The sequence below is a fragment of the Pimephales promelas genome, chromosome 16, assembly GCF_988280905.1.
Source record: "Pimephales promelas chromosome 16, fPimPro1.hap1.1, whole genome shotgun sequence".
Lineage (NCBI taxonomy): Eukaryota > Metazoa > Chordata > Actinopteri > Cypriniformes > Leuciscidae > Pimephales > Pimephales promelas.
The window spans coordinates 34,878,483-34,895,982 of record NC_142784.1 but is presented as its reverse complement, the minus strand read 5'-3'; the positions used below and the strand labels follow the sequence as shown (position 1 = coordinate 34,895,982).

The following is a 17,500-nucleotide window of genomic DNA, read 5'->3' as shown; positions in this document are numbered from 1 at the left end:
TCCTAAAGCACCAGGGTTATAAATAACCATCATAAACACATGCTCAAAACACACACGAGTTTATCATGATATCTTCCAGAAGTATTATAAATCACAGTTTGATCATTTATTAAGCTTGTAATTCATGTTTAATAACATAACAAACACACAAGACAACAGCGGTTCAGAAAGCATGTGATCAGTGATGTATATAAATACATATTTTAATATCTTTAATATCAAGAATCTTTTTCCAGGATCTTTCGAGATCTGACTGGTAAGAATAGTTTTATTTGCAGCGCTGTTAATTAAACCAGAAGACACACACAACAAACACACAAATCACAATATTCATAAACAAATGCTCTCTGCAAGCTTCCTCTCAGCGATAAAGTAAGATATGAAACATCATAATCATGAAACATTGACGTGGTGTCACAGCATTCGGTGACGGTGAAATAAAGCTCAATCAGAGCCTCAGCGCTGTAAAATTGATTTAATATTTATTTCCTTTAAGAGCAGATCCTTTGATTTACTCGACGCTCGTCTCTGCTCTATGATGTGTAGAGTTTAATCAAACTCAGAATGAGGAGAGCGAGAGAGTTCATGTTCTGTCAGAGCGACAGGTTTCCACATTCACTTCGACTGTCAGTCAAGCTGACGGAGGAAGAGATGTAAAGAAAGAAGGAATAGAGAGAGAGAGAGAGAGAGTCATGCTAATAAAGCACACATGAGACTGATCTTCACAAAATTTAGAGAGAAAGAATGATGAGAAGGAGCGATAACACTGTCTATAATCAAACGTGTGTTTGTGCTGAAACAGTCAACCTGTTTTTTAATGAACGATTATGTGTTTTATTTTATATTATTCAGATTCAAGCCATTTATACTGACAACTTCTTCTTCACATGCTTTTATCCAAAAAATGCACAAATCTTTCAAATAAATAATGAACGTTACTTTAGAATGTTCTCTGAATGTTACTTTAGAATGTTCTCTGAACGTTACTTTAGAATGTTCTCTGAACGTTACTTTAGAATGTTCTCTGAATGTTACTTTAGAATGTTCTCTGAATGTTACTTTAGAATGTTCTCTGAATGTTACTTTATAATGTTCTCTGAATGTTACTTTATAATGTTCTCTGAACGTTACTTTTGAATGTTCTCTGAATGTTACTTTAGAATGTTCTCTGAATGTTACTTTAGAATGTTCTCTGAATGTTACTTTATAATGTTCTCTGAATGTTACTTTAGAATGTTCTCTGAATGTTACTTTAGAATGTTCTCTGAATGTTTCTTTTGAATGTTCTCTGAATGTTACTTTATAATGTTCTCTGAATGTTACTTTAGAATGTTCTCTGAATGTTTCTTTTGAATGTTCTCTGAATGTTACTTTAGAATGTTCTCTGAATGTTACTTTAGAATGTTCTCTGAATGTTACTTTATAATGTTCTCTGAATGTTACTTTAGAATGTTCTCTGAATGTTACTTTAGAATGTTCTCTGAATGTTTCTTTTGAATGTTCTCTGAATGTTACTTTAGAATGTTCTCTGAACGTTACTTTAGAATGTTCTCTGAATGTTACTTTAGAATGTTCTCTGAACGTTACTTTAGAATGTTCTCTGAATGTTACTTTAGAATGTTCTCTGAATGTTACTTTAGAATGTTCTCTGAACGTTACTTTAGAATGTTCTCTGAATGTTACTTTTGAATGTTCTCTGAATGTTACTTTAGAATGTTCTCTGAACGTTACTTTAGAATGTTCTCTGAATGTTACTTTTGAATGTTCTCTGAATGTTACTTTAGAATGTTCTCTGAATGTTACTTTAGAATGTTCTCTGAACGTTACTTTAGAATGTTCTCTGAATGTTACTTTAGAATGTTCTCTGAATGTTACTTTAGAATGTTCTCTGAATGTTACTTTAGAATGTTCTCTGAATGTTACTTTAGAATGTTCTCTGAATGTTACTTTAGAATGTTCTCTGAACGTTACTTTAGAATGTTCTCTGAACGTTACTTTAGAATGTTCTCTGAACGTTACTTTAGAATGTTCTCTGAATGTTACTTTAGAATGTTCTCTGAATGTTACTTTAGAATGTTCTCTGAATGTTACTTTAGAATGTTCTCTCAATGTTACTTTTGAATGTTCTCTGAATGTTACTTTAGAATGTTCTCTGAATGTTACTTTAGAATGTTCTCTGAATGTTACTTTAGAATGTTCTTGAATGTTGTGGACACAGTTGTTGGGTAGAGGATTCTGCAGTCTTCACTGTTTTATGGCCGGCTACAATTTATGATCTTTGCACTTGTGGTTAAGTATAATTGAAAATGAAAATATAATGATTATTTCCTAAAAAGCTCCAGATATAATGGTTAGTAGACCCCTGGGCCTGTGTGATACTGAGTGCTGTACAAACGATAAACAGAATAACCACACACACACACACACACACACACACACAGGGTTACGGTCGTGACTCGTGGCTCTTATATCTGATGATCTGTGTTCAGTGTTAATGGTCGCTCATTATGACAGAGTGATTTTAGAGGAAGAAAGAGTGAGTGAAGTTTAGAAGAATATCCGCAGCTCTAATGGCCCCTCTCTCTCTCTCTCTCTCTCTCTCTCTCATTACAGTACAGAACATGATGCTGCTCTTTGTTTAGACGGTGCAATAATGTATTTCTCCGATGATTATTCCCTCCATCTGTTTGGTGTTTGTGATCCAGGAATCAGAGAGATCCGTCTGTGGTTATCCAGTCGGCTGGAGGTTTATTCGTGCTGGTGTTCGGTCTCCACTGGTTCAGTTCCTCTCGCAGTGATGATCAGCTGGAGCTCTTCCGTCGTGACGTCCATCTGAAGGCCCATTTTAGACTCCAGTGCATCTAAGGTCTGTGGCTAACATTAACCTTTATTAATAGCCAAACTATTGCCACATCAAATATTTACCCCTAACATTTACACTTTTATAAGTTTATGATTCTCTGATGTTGGTTTAATGATCACATGCAGGTAAACTAATATAATATTTAACCTTTTGATTTGTTTTTATTAGGATTTATGTATTTTAAATGATAAATGTATAATAAAATGCCTACTTCATTATTCTCCAGGAAGGAATTTTGAAAATCAAGCCTGTTGATGGATGTTTGTGCAAGAGTTCACACACACTGCTGCCGTGTGTGTGTGTGTGTGTGTGTGTGTGTGTGTGTGTGTTCAACATACTGTAGGTGAGTGTTGTGTGTCATGTTGTTTGTCAGTCAAGTTGAAACACAGACAGATGAGTCTTTCCTGAGCCGTGTGTGTGTGTGTGTGTGTGTGTGTCTGTGTGTGTGTGTGTGTGTGTGTGACTCAATCACATGCACTAGTTCACAGGTTTATGATGTGCTTTTAATTAAGATTCATTAGAATAGATATTTCTCATTAGAGCACAATCCCCTACAGACCTCCATGATGAACCTGTCAGTCAAACCCAACTGAGTTCACTGAAACAATCTCTCTCTCCCTTCACTCTTCTCTCTCTCTCTCTCTCTCTCTCTCTCTCTCTCTCTCTCTCTTCACACTCCAGTGGACACAGAGGCAGCAGAGTCTTTTTTAAAACAGTGTGTAAATGTGTCTCAAATGTCTTGCCCTCAAATGTGATTATACCCATCAAAACATGATTATGTTATGAAAACATCAAGTCAGAATTTTCCCTATTATGTAATCGTTAAACGAACAATCTGTTTCGCTGACGTGGGAATGTTACTTTAACCTTTTCTCTGAACATTCCCAAATAAAGTGGAGGATCCGACACCAGAGGAGTGTGTTCAGCTTCTGCGGGATGAGAGTGTGTGTTAGAGCGGTTTGGACGGTGTGTAAAATGGAAATGTGCTGGTTGTGTGTGTGTGTGTGTAAGTGTTCTTCAGCTGATGATGTTCAGGTTCTGTAATAACACTAAGATCAGGTAACTCTGAGCTAAAGTTATGTTCACATTTAACTTTTGTTCATAACTTTCTCTCTTAGCTAAGTAGAAAACATTCTGTAAAATGAAGTTTCCTTCCACATGAAATGTCCCGTTAAATAGAGAAAGCATCACATTATGCGAGTAAAATGGCTTGTAAATCCGGTTTCACTTTAATGGTTCAAAATTGCATTTGAACTCGGTGTCGCAGACCCGAAACACGAGTCATGTAGTTTCCCGTTCCGACAGCAGAGAGACATTTAATTAAAGGTTAATTAACGGGAACTCCGAGGTGACGAATGTACACTTTTAGCTTTATTAGCATACAGGGAAGAAGAGAACAGCCACAAAGGCGGACTGTGGCGGAGTCGCAGATAGCGAAACACACCGCCGAGATGAGGAGAGCAGCGTGTGTGTGTTTCAGAGCTTTTCACAGTCTGGAGAATAATTACATTAAGCTTGAGAGCGAGACAATCACGGCTCTCCGGAGACGAATTAGACTCCCACTGCTTCAATCTGCAGTTTTACTCACTTCACGTCACCGCAGACGTGTGTGTCTGTGACGGGTTCAGTCCGGGAAATCAAACACAGACGTATTTCAGATGTTCACCGTCCGACGGTTGAATACTCGGAAACTCTGATCGCTCAACGTGACTAAAGTAAACTAAAGACTCTCGGTTATGAAGAGACATGTGTCGCTCCATAACTGAGAGTCTTTAGTCTTTAGTTGTAACTGAGAGTCTTTAGTTGTGTCGCTTCATAACTGAGAGTCTTTAGTCTTTAGTTGTAACTGAGAGTCTTTAGTTGTGTCGCTTCATAACTGAGAGTCTTTAGTTGTGTCGCTCCATAACTGAGAGTCTTTAGTCTTTAGTTGTGTCGCTCCATAACTGAGAGTCTTTAGTTGTGTCGCTCCATAACTGAGAGTCTTTAGTCTTTAGTTGTAACTGAGAGTCTTTAGTTGTGTCGCTTCATAACTGAGAGTCTTTAGTCTTTAGTTGTAACTGAGAGTCTTTAGTTGTGTCGCTTCATAACTGAGAGTCTTTAGTCTTTAGTTGTGTCGCTCCATAACTGAGAGTCTTTAGTTGTGTCGCTCCATAACTGAGAGTCTTTAGTCTTTAGTTGTAACTGAGAGTCTTTAGTTGTGTCGCTTCATAACTGAGAGTCTTTAGTCTTTAGTTGTAACTGAGAGTCTTTAGTTGTGTCGCTCCATAACTGAGAGTCTTTAGTCTTTAGTTGTGTCGCTCCATAACTGAGAGTCTTTAGTTGTGTCGCTCCATAACTGAGAGTCTTTAGTCTTTAGTTGTAACTGAGAGTCTTTAGTTGTGTCGCTTCATAACTGAGAGTCTTTAGTCTTTAGTTGTAACTGAGAGTCTTTAGTTGTGTCGCTCCATAACTGAGAGTCTTTAGTCTTTAGTTGTAACTGAGAGTCTTTAGTTGTGTCGCTTCATAACTGAGAGTCTTTAGTCTTTAGTTGTAACTGAGAGTCTTTAGTTGTGTCGCTCCATAACTGAGAGTCTTTAGTCTTTAGTTGTAACTGAGAGTCTTTAGTTGTGTCGCTCCATAACTGAGAGTCTTTAGTCTTTAGTTGTAACTGAGAGTCTTTAGTTGTGTCGCTTCATAACTGAGAGTCTTTAGTCTTTAGTTGTGTCGCTCCATAACTGAGAGTCTTTAGTTGTGTCGCTCCATAACTGAGAGTCTTTAGTCTTTAGTTGTAACTGAGAGTCTTTAGTTGTGTCGCTTCATAACTGAGAGTCTTTAGTCTTTAGTTGTGTCGCTCCATAACTGAGAGTCTTTAGTTGTGTCGCTCCATAACTGAGAGTCTTTAGTCTTTAGTTGTGTCTCTTCATAACTGAGAGTCTTTAGTCTTTAGTTGTGTCACTCCATAACTGAGAGTCTTTAGTCTTTAGTTGTGTCTCTTCATAACTGAGAGTCTTTAGTCTTTAGTTGTGTCTCTTCATAACTGAGAGTCTTTAGTTGTGTCTCTTCATAACTGAGAGTCTTTAGTCTTTAGTTGTGTCTCTTCATAACTGAGAGTCTTTAGTCTTTAGTTGTGTCTCTTCATAACTGAGAGTCTTTAGTCTTTAGTTGTGTCTCTTCATAACTGAGAGTCTTTAGTCTTTAGTTGTGTCTCTTCATAACTGAGAGTCTTTAGTCTTTAGTTGTGTCTCTTCATAACTGAGAGTCTTTAGTCTTTAGTTGTGTCTCTTCATAACTGAGAGTCTTTAGTCTTTAGTTGTGTCTCTTCATAACTGAGAGTCTTTAGTCTTTAGTTGTGTCGCTCCATAACTGAGAGTCTTTAGTCTTTAGTTGTGTCTCTTCATAACTGAGAGTCTTTAGTCTTTAGTTGTGTCTCTTCATAACTGAGAGTCTTTAGTCTTTAGTTGTGTCGCTCAATAACTGAGAGTCTTTAGTCTTTAGTTGTGTCGCTTCATAACTGAGTCTTTAGTCTTTAGTTGTGTTGCTTCATAACTGAGTCTTTAGTTGTGTCGCTTCATAACTGAGTGTCTTTAGTCTTTAGTTGTGTCTCTTCATAACTGAGAGTCTTTAGTCTTTAGTTGTGTCTCTTCATAACTGAGAGTCTTTAGTTGTGTTGCTTCATAACTGAGAGTCTTTATGGTCTTTAGTTGTGTCGCTTCATAACTGAGAGTCTTTAGTCTTTAGTTGTGTCTCTTCATAACTGAGAGTCTTTAGTTGTGTTGCTTCATAACTGAGAGTCTTTATGGTCTTTAGTTGTGTCGCTTCATAACTGAGAGTCTTTAGTCTTTAGTTGTGTCTCTTCATAACTGAGAGTCTTTAGTCTTTAGTTGTGTCGCTCAATAACTGAGAGTCTTTAGTCTTTAGTTGTGTCGCTTCATAACTGAGTCTTTAGTCTTTAGTTGTGTTGCTTCATAACTGAGTCTTTAGTTGTGTCGCTTCATAACTGAGTGTCTTTAGTCTTTAGTTGTGTCGCTTCATAACTGAGAGTCTTTAGTCTTTAGTTGTGTCTCTTCATAACTGAGAGTCTTTAGTTGTGTTGCTTCATAACTGAGAGTCTTTATGGTCTTTAGTTGTGTCGCTTCATAACTGAGAGTCTTTAGTCTTTAGTTGTGTCTCTTCATAACTGAGAGTCTTTAGTTGTGTTGCTTCATCACTGAGAGTCTTTATGGTCTTTAGTTGTGTCGCTTCATAACTGAGAGTCTTTAGTCTTTAGTTGTAACTGAGAGTCTTTAGTTGTGTCGCTCCATAACTGAGAGTCTTTAGTCTTTAGTTGTAACTGAGAGTCTTTAGTTGTGTCGCTCCATAACTGAGAGTCTTTAGTCTTTAGTTGTAACTGAGAGTCTTTAGTTGTGTCGCTTCATAACTGAGAGTCTTTAGTCTTTAGTTGTGTCGCTCCATAACTGAGAGTCTTTAGTTGTGTCGCTCCATAACTGAGAGTCTTTAGTCTTTAGTTGTAACTGAGAGTCTTTAGTTGTGTCGCTTCATAACTGAGAGTCTTTAGTCTTTAGTTGTGTCGCTCCATAACTGAGAGTCTTTAGTTGTGTCGCTCCATAACTGAGAGTCTTTAGTCTTTAGTTGTGTCTCTTCATAACTGAGAGTCTTTAGTCTTTAGTTGTGTCACTCCATAACTGAGAGTCTTTAGTCTTTAGTTGTGTCTCTTCATAACTGAGAGTCTTTAGTCTTTAGTTGTGTCTCTTCATAACTGAGAGTCTTTAGTTGTGTCTCTTCATAACTGAGAGTCTTTAGTCTTTAGTTGTGTCTCTTCATAACTGAGAGTCTTTAGTCTTTAGTTGTGTCTCTTCATAACTGAGAGTCTTTAGTCTTTAGTTGTGTCTCTTCATAACTGAGAGTCTTTAGTCTTTAGTTGTGTCTCTTCATAACTGAGAGTCTTTAGTCTTTAGTTGTGTCTCTTCATAACTGAGAGTCTTTAGTCTTTAGTTGTGTCTCTCCATAACTGAGAGTCTTTAGTCTTTAGTTGTGTCTCTTCATAACTGAGAGTCTTTAGTTGTGTCGCTTCATAACTGAGAGTCTTTAGTCTTTAGTTGTGTCTCTTCATAACTGAGAGTCTTTAGTCTTTAGTTGTGTCGCTTCATAACTGAGTGTCTTTAGTCTTTAGTTGTGTCGCTTCATAACTGAGAGTCTTTAGTCTTTAGTTGTGTCTCTTCATAACTGAGAGTCTTTAGTTGTGTCGCTTCATAACTGAGAGTCTTTATGGTCTTTAGTTGTGTCTCTTCATAACTGAGAGTCTTTAGTCTTTAGTTGTGTCTCTTCATAACTGAGAGTCTTTAGTCTTTAGTTGTGTCTCTTCATAACTGAGAGTCTTTAGTCTTTAGTTGTGTCGCTTCATAACTGAGAGTCTTTAGTTGTGTTGCTTCATAACTGAGAGTCTTTAGTTGTGTCGCTTCATAACTGAGAGTCTTTAGTCTTTAGTTGTGTCTCTTCATAACTGAGAGTCTTTAGTCTTTAGTTGTGTCTCTTCATAACTGAGAGTCTTTAGTTGTGTCTCTTCATAACTGAGAGTCTTTAGTCTTTAGTTGTGTCTCTCCATAACTGAGAGTCTTTAGTCTTTAGTTGTGTCACTTCATAACTGAGAGTCTTTAGTTGTGTCGCTTCATAACTGAGAGTCTTTATGGTCTTTAGTTGTGTCTCTTCATAACTGAGAGTCTTTAGTCTTTAGTTGTGTCGCTTCATAACTGAGAGTCTTTAGTCTTTAGTTGTGTCTCTTCATAACTGAGAGTCTTTAGTCTTTAGTTGTGTCGCTTCATAACTGAGTGTCTTTAGTCTTTAGTTGTGTCTCTTCATAACTGAGAGTCTTTAGTCTTTAGTTGTGTCTCTTCATAACTGAGAGTCTTTAGTTGTGTCGCTTCATAACTGAGAGTCTTTATGGTCTTTAGTTGTGTCTCTTCATAACTGAGAGTCTTTAGTCTTTAGTTGTGTCTCTTCATAACTGAGAGTCTTTAGTCTTTAGTTGTGTCTCTTCATAACTGAGAGTCTTTAGTCTTTAGTTGTGTCGCTTCATAACTGAGAGTCTTTAGTTGTGTCGCTTCATAACTGAGAGTCTTTAGTCTTTAGTTGTGTCGCTTCATAACTGAGAGTCTTTATGGTCTTTAGTTGTGTCTCTTCATAACTGAGAGTCTTTAGTCTTTAGTTGTGTCTCTTCATAACTGAGAGTCTTTAGTTGTGTCGCTTCATAACTGAGAGTCTTTATGGTCTTTAGTTGTGTCTCTTCATAACTGAGAGTCTTTAGTCTTTAGTTGTGTCGCTTCATAACTGAGAGTCTTTAGTTGTGTTGCTTCATAACTGAGAGTCTTTATGGTCTTTAGTTGTGTCGCTTCATAACTGAGAGTCTTTAGTCTTTAGTTGTGTCTCTTCATAACTGAGAGTCTTTAGTTGTGTCTCTTCATAACTGAGAGTCTTTAGTCTTTAGTTGTGTCTCTCCATAACTGAGAGTCTTTAGTCTTTAGTTGTGTCTCTTCATAACTGAGAGTCTTTAGTTGTGTCGCTTCATAACTGAGAGTCTTTATGGTCTTTAGTTGTGTCTCTTCATAACTGAGAGTCTTTAGTCTTTAGTTGTGTTGCTTCATAACTGAGAGTCTTTAGTCTTTAGTTGTGTCTCTTCATAACTGAGAGTCTTTAGTCTTTAGTTGTGTCGCTTCATAACTGAGTGTCTTTAGTCTTTAGTTGTGTCTCTTCATAACTGAGAGTCTTTAGTTGTGTCGCTTCATAACTGAGAGTCTTTAGTCTTTAGTTGTGTCGCTCCATAACTGAGAGTCTTTAGTTGTGTCGCTCCATAACTGAGAGTCTTTAGTCTTTAGTTGTGTCTCTTCATAACTGAGAGTCTTTAGTCTTTAGTTGTGTCTCTTCATAACTGAGAGTCTTTAGTCTTTAGTTGTGTCTCTTCATAACTGAGTCTTTAGTCTTTAGTTGTGTCTCTTCATAACTGAGAGTCTTTAGTCTTTAGTTGTGTCTCTTCATAACTGAGAGTCTTTAGTCTTTAGTTGTGTCGCTCCATAACTGAGAGTCTTTAGTCTTTAGTTGTGTCTCTTCATAACTGAGAGTCTTTAGTCTTTAGTTGTGTCTCTTCATAACTGAGAGTCTTTAGTCTTTAGTTGTGTCTCTTCATAACTGAGAGTCTTTAGTCTTTAGTTGTGTCTCTTCATAACTGAGAGTCTTTAGTCTTTAGTTGTGTTGCTTCTAAAGACTCTCAGTTATTTATGTTTTGTAAGATTTTTTTCAATCTTTGACTTTAAGTTTGAAGAATTGTAACCTTCTAAGTGTCTGTGAGAGTGTTTGTGAAGTGAAACATGAGCAAGTGTCTGTAGAGGACATCTGATGTGTGAATGTGTGTGAATGTAATGATCTGAGTCGGACGAGGAGAAACGAATGATCACACTCCTGATAGAAAACAAGTCTATGAGACTGTAATAGTGTCAAACTTTCTCTCTCTCTCTGTGTGTGTGTGTTTATATGAGTGTGTGTTTCTGTGAGTGTGTGTGTGTTCTCTCTGTAATGAGGTTCTATGAGGGTCAGAGAGATGGATCATATCATTACAGACTTACAACAAAACTGACAGCAACAATTGACCAGCCACACACACACACACACACACACACACTCACACACACACTCACACACACACACACACACACACACACACACACACACACACACACACACACACACACACACACACACACACACACACACAGTGAGTTCTGTCAATGTGTGTGTTGTTGAGTGTGTTGACAGGTTAGAAGAGGGTTTGCAGGAGATAATTTGAAATGAATGCTGAGGTTCCCTCGTTAATAAACGACAATCTGAATCAGTGTTAATTAAAAGAGCAGTAAGAATCTCTCATTACTGGCGCTGAGAACACACACACACACACACACAGTTACAGAAGCACGCACACACACGCTCACACTCTCTCTCTCTCACACACACCAGTTGAGTAACTGATGACTAGTTTCATCATGCATTATAAATCTTTGTTTTGAGTTTCAAGTCTTCCAGTCTTGATTCTTCTGTCTGGTTTCAAGGTTTGTTTGGTTCAATAAAGTCTTGCTTACAAATCATGCATGAATAAATCCTCTTTCGTAAGCGCATCAGTATCAGGACGTTTAGATAATAACGAAACACACTAAAGCTGTCAAACCCTCTCTGTGTTTCATACACACACACACACACACACACACACACACACACACACACACACTGACTGAGAGAACTCTCAAACTTTCTAGAGAGATGGAGCCACAAGTCGACAATAAACACGTCAACATTGGAAAAACATTAATAATACAGTTAAAAAGAAAACAATTACAATGAAATTAGCTATGTAAATTGGCTGAATATTTATAGAAAAAAAATTCTGCAACACAAGAAAAACTGCTGGTAACTCATAAATATGAAAATTAAAAAATGTCGAAATATGATTTCAAATTTGAAATGATGACACTAAAAAGTTGCAATAATCAGATTAAAACGTTAAAATGTATGACTTAAGTCAAAATTATGCCATAAAAAGTCATAATTATGAGAGTTGGAATTATGTCAATTTCAACTTTTTATCTCATAATTATGATTAAATACATACATTTTGACTTAGTATGTCATAATTTCAACGTTTTATCTCATAATTATGCATTACTATGTCACGTATGGTGTTTTATCATTATTTTGAATTAGTATGTCAAAGATTCGACTTTTTAAGTCATACATATGTTTTTCAAATTCAAAATCAATTGCATAAGCTTTTGTAAAATAAAGGTGTATTGAAGGGGGAACAATATGTAATGTAAAAAATACAGTTATTAATTTTTTTATCATGTTAGTTCACCGTACATTAATTGTATAAATTAACAAACCAAGAATAGTAAATGTTAACTGTTAATGTTAACTAATGTTGACAAATTAAACCTTTCTGTAAAATGTCATAAATAACCATAAAAAGTCTCAAATGCAATAATATTTGGCGAATTAATTCAGAAATCCTATGATGTGACGAGTTTGGGTCCATCTGGAGCGATTTCAGAAACACATTCGTCTGTTTTGCACGAGGCTGATAACAGCCGAACACATGCTGTTGCATCATGGGAAATGTGATAAAACAACACTGCAGTGAAAAACAGAATCAGTGTTCAGGTCTCAGTTCTCATGTGACGTGTGTGTGTGTGTGTGTGTGTGTGTGTCAGTTGTTCTGTTGTGTTTTTCAAACTCCCATTACGAGAAACAATTTTCTTTCCGTAAAACAAAAGAGCAAGAGAACCCGAATACACACGTGCGCTCGAACAAACACTGCAGAGATGTTGCTCTGACGTGATTGATTGACTGCTCACACACACACACACACACACACACACACGGTCCAGTAATGAAATCTGCTTTGGCTGAAGCTTCATCTCGTTGATGCGATAGAGAAATGTGAGTTTATATTTTCTGAAAGAAATACATGATCTGCGGGATTCACACTATAGTGCATGCTTATTTAAATAATATGAAAACTAGTTTTAAACTAGTCTTTTAATTATATTTACTGGTGAAACTTGAAAAATTAGAAATTAGTTCATTTGTTTCAGTAATTTAACTTAATTTTCCATGCATACAAGTGCGATATTTCAAGCCTTTATTTGTTATAATGTTGTTGATTATGGCTGACGGATATGAAAACCCCACACTCAAAATTAGAATATTGTGAAAAAGTTTTCATAGTTTTTCATGAACTTTTGCTTTAATGGACTTCCAAAGCACACATCTCGCACATAGACATATACACTAGACGTCACCTTGGCTACGGCAGTTCATTGGAACGAATGCATCAATAGAGCCGCCATCTTGAAACAGGGGAGCCCCTCCACTTTAATGCATCAGCGTCAATGTAGTAGACACAGGTCTAACGCAAATAAAGTCACCATAAATCATCATGAATGCGATTTTTCTTGTTTTTTTGGTTTGTTCCAACGGTCAGACATGCATTTATCATTGATTCCAGAAAGAAAAAAAAATAAAATAATTTTTTTTTTTTTTAAAAACATTCTTCCTAGTTTAGATTTCATCCGTGAACATCGTACGCTGCACAAAAGTCCGCCACCATCAATGAACTCGAAGTAAAGACAGAGATAGCAGCGTTACCTAGCTACTTCCTATGACAAGACCCCTGTTCCAAGATGGCGGCGGTTTTGACGCATGCTTAGAACCCCCAGGTGAGGTCTAGTGTATATGTCTATGGCATCTCAAGGAGGAGCAGTGGAAACTGGATTCACCTGAGCTCTCACACACACACACACACACACACACACACACACAAACACACGCACTCACCGACTCTCTCATACATTTTCTCACTCTCTAACACTCACACACACACACACACACACATAGGCTATATATATATATTGAGAGTGTGTGTGTGTGACAGAGAGAGAGAGATTAGCATGTTAGCGTCTTGTCACGATCTGTTGTGCTAATGAGATGATAAAGTGAACTAATTGGATCTGTTGGCACTTCGTGTTCAATTAATCAATTACTTACTGCTTTGTGTGTGTGTGTGTGTGTCTGTGTGAGAGAGAGTTATTGGGACAGTGTGTTACACTCGTTAGACACTTGACAAAATGTCATTATCAGTCCAGCAAAAGGCATGAAATTAAAGAGTAATCAGGTTTTAATTCCAGCTGTAAAATCCCGAATTATGAATGATGGAAGACTTACGGTGTGGATAGCAACACACACAATCATTTTTAGTGAAATAGTGTGTGTGTGAGAGAGAGAGAGAGAGAGAGAGAGAGAGAGAGAGAGAGAGAGTGTGTCTCTTTCTCTCTCTGTGTGTGTGTGTGTGTGTGTGTGTGTGTGTGTGTTCAGTAGGTTGCATTAATTGGCCCATGTTCTAATTCCACTCCAAGACAATTTCATAAAGAGAGAGAAAGACCTTCAAACGACCTTCTTAATCAATTGAAAGCCAATAGCGTGACTGCAGTTTTTCACTTCTCCTCTGCAGTCATCACACACACACACACACACACACTCATGGCTTGTTTGTCTTCTGTTTTCCGCTTTATGTAAACATTTTTGACTCCGTTTCAAAGGGATATTTCAGATAATAATGAAAAGTCTGTGATTTATGCTGTTTCAAACCAGTATGACTATATTCAAAGGGCTGGTTTAATGACCTTTCAACAAGATGTAAAATAAGTCTCTGATGTCCCCAGTGTGTGTGTGTGTGTGTGTGTGTGTGAAAATACCCTTGCAGATATATTATATAGCATGTTAAAATTTTAACTTTTTGAGGGTGAGCAAAAACCGTTTGTGTGTGTGTGTGTGTCTTTAAATGCAAATGAGCTGCTGCTCCCGGCACAGGGGGCGGAGCTACAAGAGCTGTGTTTGTGTGTGCATGTGTGTGTGTTAGCAGCTCTGATTATTTCACACACACTGAACATTTGAAACACCTTTATCCTTTTTATGTTCAAACCGGAGTCAGAAGATGGAGAGACTCAAGAAGCGACGACAGGACATTTCTGAATGGTTAGTTGATGAATTTATGCAGCTGATGTGTAAACTATTAACTCTCTTCAAGTCATTGATTAGTACGAGGCGTATTGCATTCACTTGAAGAAAAAAAATCTACTCTGTTTTTCTGAATGAACGAGTTAATTTTTCATGGAAATGTTTTTTTGCTCTGTTTTTCTGAATTAATGAGTTAATTTTTCGTGAGAAAAAAATATTTTGCTCTGTTTTTCTGAATGAACGAGTTCATTTTTCATGGAAATGTTTTTTTGCTCTGTTTTTCTGAATTAACGAGTTATTTTTCTAATATAAAAAATTAACTCATTAATTCAGAAAAACAGAGCAAATTTTTTTTTCTTCAAGTGAATGCAATACGCGCCCTCCGTATATTAGCATATCCTGTCATGATGTATAAATCGCGTTCCTGGGGGCGGGGTTTATGCAAATCTTAGGGTTCGTGATGTCACTAACCGGTGAAGAAGCTCATTGTAGTCCCTACAGGCCGTCTGTTGTAGTCCTTTAAAGAGATTTCTGTAAAAGAAAATCTCTCCCTTTGCTTTGAACGTTGAGCGTCGTGTTAAAGTTCGAAAAGTGAAATCACGTGTTTCTAGTGTTGGGTGGAGGAGTGTGTGATTCGAGTGTGTAAACGAGTCTAAATGAAGTAGTTAATATAAAACTCTCTCTCTCTCTGTTCTTCTCTGTCTCTGTGTGTGATCTCATTAACATCGTTTCTTCCACGGCTCCAGATGCAGTGCCTGACCACGAGGTCATTACGCCACTGCGGGTCTGTCACACACACACACACACACACACACACTCCTGCGTGACGCTGAACAAATGGAGGAACGCTCCCACTGATATTAGTTAGTCTGTTGGATTTGTATAAGCCTCTCCAAGAAATATATTGTTTAATTAAATTGAAAACTTCTTCTGTCCAATTTGAGCAGCTCAGATACATAATACACACAGTTTCGTAATTTACAACACACACACACACACTAAACATGAACCAAAAATAGTTTTAAAATAACTCACTATATTTGCCAGCAATTTAGAAAACAATTAAACCACAAGAGATGCTTTTTTATGGCAAGCCGTTTTAGCTTTTATTCATTTCCAGGATATGAATTCTTGATATTAACAATTACATTATTGATTTCAAGAATTCATATCCTGGAAATGAATAAAAGCTAAAACGGCTTGCCATACGCCCTGATGATCCTGTAATCCCGATGGTCTCAGATTCACTCGCGCGTCAGATGTTCCTCAAAAGGGAACGAGAGAGTTAAAGGAAGCGAATGTTTCTGTTGTGCATTAGATGAGAAGAATTATTATTAGGCAACAATGAATAAAAAAAGCACAATATTTCTCTACTTGTACTAAATATTTCATCACCAATGATATTATTAGCACAACAATTTATGAGAAAACCGTAACTGCAACACAATGGTTTCTTCTTCTGTGGAAGCCAGACGAGTGTCACGATCTGATTTACTTTTATCCGAACATTAGCAGAAATATGTATTTCACTCCACAGCTTTTTCTTTTCTATCACCACATTTAAATTGGATTTTCAATCCCAAATTTTCTCTCGCTGACGTTTGGACCTCACTGTATATTTTATTCACATTAAATATTAAATATTTAAACCAGCTCACAACCTACATCTGACACATGCAGATGTGCATTAATATATAATCACTGTAATTTCTGTTGTTTATTGCATTACACTAAAATCCTAGAAATAACCCACGAAGTCGGAGCTCATGGTCAGCGTTTCCCTTTATAATAACAGAATCAACGCAGCGCTCATTTATTACAATATCACATCCATCTTAAACCAGCCAATCAGAGGCGAGCTTGCCATTTCCAGAATGTTTCTAGACATTTTTGTGTAGAATATGCAAAACCATGGAATAATACAAATATTATTAATAACATAAGAAACTGAAATGAACTGTTTTGAACTGAAATGAACAATTCTGTGGTAGAAATAAACTTAGACGCAGCGTAATCAGGCTTCTTACATTCTGGACAGCCTTCGAGTGCGAGAGAGAGAGAGAGAGAGAGAGAGGGCGAGAGAGCACTCAGGGGTGATGGATCGACCGGCCGTTTGCGTTTTCCATATGGAATGATATCATACTGTTCTCTGGGGAACAGAGGGGGAGGGGCTGAAGGAATGACATCAGAATATTAATGAGGCGGCACAGAGTAGATGTCACTTTCTCTCTGGCAGTGAGCCACGCCCCTTTAATAGAGCCACGCCTCTTTAATAGAGCCACGCCCCTCTGAGCAGCAGCAGCAGACACTCTGTCTCTCTCTCACACACACACACACACACACACACACTCACACACACACACACACACACACACTGACCCCATCAACAGAATCACTATGTTTTGGAGCTCTGAAAAGCAACCAGTGCCTACAAATCAAGCCAATGTCATACACACCAGTGACACACACACACACACACACACACACACTCTCTGGCTCAACTCTGCTGCCAGTGGCTCTGGGTATTTTGTGAGATTTCTTTGGCAAGCCTGAAAAAGGAAAGTCTTCTACATTATGTTTAGGGATCAGACACAATCACAGCTGCTTCTGTGCGTGTGTGTGTGTGTGTGTGTGTGTGTGTGTTTGTGTGTGTGTGTGTGTGTGTGCGTGTGTGTGTGTGTGTGTGTGTGTGTGTGTGTTTCTCTGGTGGGGTGATTAAATCCAGATAAAGGGACATACCACATGCGGTCCACCCTCATCCACACACACACACACACACACACACACACACACACACACACACACACACACCTGCTTAACATGCAGCGTACGCCACATGGGGTAATCGCAACGAGTGCACTGTCCACTCCATAGCCACTCCCACTAATCACATTTACAACACACACACTTTCACACACACACACACACACACTGTCTTTGTGGGGACTCTCCATAGACGTAATGGTTTTTATACTGTAGTACATTCTATCACTAACCCTATCCTTAAACCTGCCCATCACACACACACACACACACACACACTCACACACACGCACACACACACATTCAGCATTTTTACATTAAAAAAATTATGTTGACAGTTCA

The 17,500-nt window shown here is 37.6% G+C and overlaps 1 protein-coding gene across 7 annotated transcripts in view; it reads left to right on the top strand.

Annotated features, from left to right (window-relative positions):
• The window catches only part of ecel1 (endothelin converting enzyme like 1), a 60,010-nt gene that overhangs the window by 16,738 nt on the left and 25,772 nt on the right, over positions 1–17,500 (top strand). For 4 of the 7 annotated variants that reach the window (XM_089121595.1, XM_089121598.1, XM_089121596.1 and 1 more), the window contains one exon: positions 2,706–2,866. The gene's annotated coding sequence lies outside the window, so the exon portion shown is untranslated. Of the gene's footprint in view, positions 1–2,705; positions 2,867–14,365; positions 14,414–15,159; positions 15,180–17,500 lie in introns of those variants that run through there. The other 3 variants (XM_089121600.1, XM_089121599.1, XM_089121601.1) reach the window with 3 other exon arrangements.